Consider the following 4,635-nt stretch of genomic DNA (forward strand, 5'->3'; position numbering starts at 1 on the left):
ACAGTATAACAATAATATTGCATGTTATTTTACCTCGTGTGTTATTTGGAAATCGTTTATAGAGACAAAAACATCCCGTAAATGAATAATTCCTGTCAGAAGTGTAAGTGTGACAAGACACCCTGTGTTTAAGCAAATCCAACCTTTGAATTTGGCTCTCCAACAGCGCGCATGCGCAACCAGCGGCACGCTGTGCTTCTCTAGAGCAGCTGTTTGGGGTTTGAGATTCCAACATGGCAGAGGCAGTGGTCAGTCTTCCCCACACTAACTTGGAATGGTTTCAAGTCGCTTAACCCGCGCAAGCATTCATCAGTGAGCCCGTCGGATCGATGCCGCTCTAACCCGAGAGGTTATCCTGTCATACTAACAGGTAAGAGTTAACCCGGCTATTTCCACCGAGATTAGGAATTTAACTGGACTACAGGAGAGGAGCGCCTGCCTTTATCGCAACGCATGTCCAGTCCATGCATCACCGGGCTGAAATGAAGCGCTCGCGCTGGCCGTATCTTAAACACACGCACTGTGTTTCGATAAGAGCTGCGATCGCGCGTTCAGCGGGATGTTAACGCTCGGGCGGATGAAGTTGGTCAGTAATAGTTGAATATGATTAATTATGTCAGTGTTAGATTTTGCATTGGAAAGTGAGAGTGGGTGGGGTTGAAATTCTTACAAAGTAACTTTCTGCAGCACAGGAACCGCATTATACACGATTATCGTCTGGAAAAGTTTTTCTTTTTGCAGCTTTTCTTTTTCGCGTGTCATGCATCTTTTGAATACTTGACTTTTCAGCATTGGAAATGTGTTTTTGAAGTAAATAGACATGCCATGCATGTCTCCATGTGGAGAATCTCGTTTCTTTGAAACCCAGGGAGGTTTTACCTCAGCCTGGGATAAGAACTGACATGAGCTCGCTGTCGTGGTCATGTGTCCCCCCGTCCCCCCTCCATCGCTCTCTCTCTCTCCTCTCACAGGCTGTCCAAGAGCTTTTGTCGGTTTTGCCTTCTTAATTATATGCATGTAGGTTAAATGAGTACCTGACGAAAAGGCCCCTGGTTTTCACAGTGTAATTCGATAGCTGAGAGGAAAAAGTGGCTGTGAGCAACCTTTGGAATTCACATTTTCCTTTCTCCTGTTTTCGCCTTTGAGAAGATGATCACTAGCTCCAGTGTACATGGTACGTTGATTTATTGTTTATATTTTGCCATACACTCTTACAAAGTGTGCGTGTACATGCATGATGTGTTTTGTTTTAGTCATGCGATGCGTACTAGACTTTGAACAGGGGCCATATTCATGTAACCTGTTAGATTGTATGTTCATAATAATGAATTATTATGCAATTTCACTCGCATAAAGCACTCCTAATGTATATATCTTGATTTAACTGATGCGCTTTTGAATAAAAGTTGCGTAAATTGGCATATAGACACGGTAATTATAAGTGTCCGATGTGTTTACATCAGTCGCAGATGTCAGTCAGAACTAAGATGACACTATTTCTACTGTCAAAATGATGATTAGCGACTCGAAGGGAACTTACTCTTTAATTAAACGCGAGGGATTTAAATATTTATTATAATTTAGGTCTTTAAAGATAAAAAGTATCATTAATGTTCACTATAGTATTTGAATATATCGTCTTATGTCATAAACGAGCCCTTTTTCTGACCAAAATTAATGTTTTATATATTTTTTTTTCCTAGGCTATAGTTGTTTTGGCTTGAATTTGTATCTAAACGTAATTATATTTAGATTTGAGTTTATTAGCAGTTTATGGAGTTGTAGTTGCATAATTGTATTTACATAAAACTTCAGTCTGGAGTGATTTACATTCACATTATTCAAAATCTTTCTCAAACAGCTCACAAATGTACTTTATGTAGTATCTTATACAAAACCTGTTTTTTTTTTCCCCAAGTCAATTATGTTATTTAATAGACTAAATCAATCTGAATACACTCAGTTTAAGGGTAAGATTAGCTCCCTGTACATATTCACTATTTAGTATCAAATACTAAGCGGGCATAGAGATGTTACCAGAAGGAATGACTGTATGTTGCCACATACATTTTTCAGCCTTAATATTGGACTTCATCCATCAGTGGGGTTGTATATTACTACATTTTATGTAGTTCTTGAGCACATATTTGCATGAATTTTTGATGTGTGCCCAGCATTATGCACATTTTGCTATTTTTCTATACACGTTCTTTCTTCTGCATACTTGTGGATTTGTCTGTTCTCCTTTAGCACCGGCTCTTAGGTCTGTGGATGTTGTCAGACTTGAAACTTAAGGTCAGGAATTGATTTGTTGAAGGTTATGCCACCGTCATCGCCAACTTGTAGTTCTTGTTTAATTTTTTTTTAAGGCAATTTGCATGTTGATTTGTTTGAAATGTATTACATTTTCATATTCAAACCTTTGCTTCTCCCTCTCAACCAACTAACTAAAAAAAAACAACTAAGCCCCATCTCTCATCCATTTTTCATTTATAAGGTTATAATGTTCTTTTCTGAAAACCCCTTGCATTTGCATTTTGTTATTTAAAAACACAAACAAAATTGCCTGGCGAAGACTGAAGTGTGTTTTCCAAGCCTCTTCGACTCTATCAATAGAAAAATGCACTACATGTTAAGTGATTTCATTACTGTAGAGTGTTTTTTGTGATGTGTTTTAATCAAAGTGGACATTGACCATGTGTTTTTGAGGTTTAATAAGCCATTAGATGTGTAATGCAGTACAGTTAGCAGAGGTATATTAACACAACAGGCATTGGTGACCTGAGTTAGCTTTGCAGATATGAGTTTGAGGTGTAAATGTTATTAATAATTATTACTTTAAGCTTTTAATATGATACTATTTTGACAAAGGGATGTGCTCGGAGCGATTCCTTGTGGACGCAGCGAGCGGTTGACGTGTGAAAGCGCTGTCGTCGTTAACTCGGTCCCGATTTAACCCCAGGCTGGGCTTTATGAGCATGTTAAACGACACGACAGCTTCACACACTCCTGATTGCATGGCACGTCAGTTGGCGTGAGCCCGCATGTGTGTATGTGTAGCTGTGCATGTGAGTCCGCAGGGTTGACATGAAACCTCATGTTGAGTTTTGTGGTGTACGTGATGACAGATGCTGACCCCTCCCCTTTTCAGCACCCTCTTTGCTTGATGTATCTGGTGTTGACATTCTAGCACAGGGCTACAGGCGGATCGCTATATACACAGATCTATGGAAGATGCTCAGAATCGCACGGCTGATGTGGCAATTAGCAGATGTGTGCATGCAGTTAGATTGAGGCTTACGTTTGGGCAATATTTTGACAAGATGCAAACATATAGTTGTAGTGTTAGCTGTAATGTTCATTAGTTTGTATTCTTGTAACATTTGAATGAACTATTATTTGTATTTAGCTGCATGCATCATGCAGTTAATTGGCTTTAACACATTCATTTTTGGCAATTTTTGCACAAATGTGTTGAATACAGTAAAAAAATATTTAGAATTAGACCGTATACTGTGGACTTTCAATAGTGTCATGCAGTGAAAATGCGTCTAAAATCATGTTGAGCCTTTTTGTCTAATTGTTCAGTGAATTGTTTTTTTTTTTTTTTTTTTTTTTTTTAGTCATGCATTGTTAAATCATCTCATTATTTGAGTTTTTGTACTTTAAAAAGTAATTTGTAAGGCATATATTTTGCAGCATTTTACACCGCATCATCTAAGATGTAAATGCATGTAAACATACACACTCAGATAGATAGATAGATAGATAAAATAGCTTTTCATTAGAAAAAATTGTTTATTGTGCAGTATTAAGTGGCATGCAATGAAAATGCATCTACAAAACTTGTTCAATTATTTTTTAATAATCTCATTATTTCAGAGTTTTTTGTACTTTAAAATTAATTTGTTCTAGTGAAGGCAAATATTTTGCAGCCTTGTATTAACTGCATATAAAATATATATGCATCCAAAAACATAGGTCTTTTTATATGTTTTGTAATATACAATAGCTTTAATGCACATTAATCAAACTTGCATTCAGTTGGAACAAGTCTGAATTTTTTATTTATTTATTTATTTTTTGACTTGCTTGTTGGTCTGATCTGATGTATTAATATTGGCAACAGTAAACAGCAGCATTATTCATCAAGCAAACGGTTGAATTCTCGCATCTGACTTGACCAGTCATATCTGTTGTAAATATAATATTTTTCAATATGCAGATTTCACTTTCCTTTTGTTCAGCTGGGGTTACAAATTGCTCTTTTACATATTCATGTGTGGCCATTAACGTTTGGAGGGTGTGTGTGAAATGCACTGTAGTTTTTAAATAGACCATCAGTCATGTACACTGTGAAAAGGATTTGACAAATAAGCTAAAATATTTGATCTGGATTTATTCAGGCCAATTACTCTATATTATTTAATAAGCCTAAATCAAGCTGGTTAGTCTAGCAAAATAAAAAAAGCAGAATAGTGAATTGCATGTATTTACAATTTAGTTGTTATGATCCGTATTTGACATGCTGAGCTTTTCGAAGCAAATGCATCAGACTTGGATTGTGAGCTATTACTCATCATGGCATGATATGGACAATATACTTGTGTGTGTGTGTGTGTGTGTGTGTGTGTG

General features: G+C 36.8%; 1 protein-coding gene across 1 annotated transcript in view; it reads left to right on the plus strand.

Annotated features, from left to right (window-relative positions):
* The first annotated feature begins 221 nt into the window (after positions 1-221).
* The window catches only part of LOC107677893 (fidgetin), an 80,618-nt gene continuing 76,204 nt past the window's right edge, over positions 222-4,635 (plus strand). The window contains exon 1 of the mRNA XM_016472961.1: positions 222-370. The gene's annotated coding sequence lies outside the window, so the exon portion shown is untranslated. The remainder of the gene's footprint in view (positions 371-4,635) is intronic.

This window comes from Sinocyclocheilus anshuiensis, unplaced genomic scaffold (assembly GCF_001515605.1).
Source record: "Sinocyclocheilus anshuiensis isolate Anshui unplaced genomic scaffold, SAMN03320099.WGS_v1.1 scaffold164, whole genome shotgun sequence".
NCBI lineage: Eukaryota > Metazoa > Chordata > Actinopteri > Cypriniformes > Cyprinidae > Sinocyclocheilus > Sinocyclocheilus anshuiensis.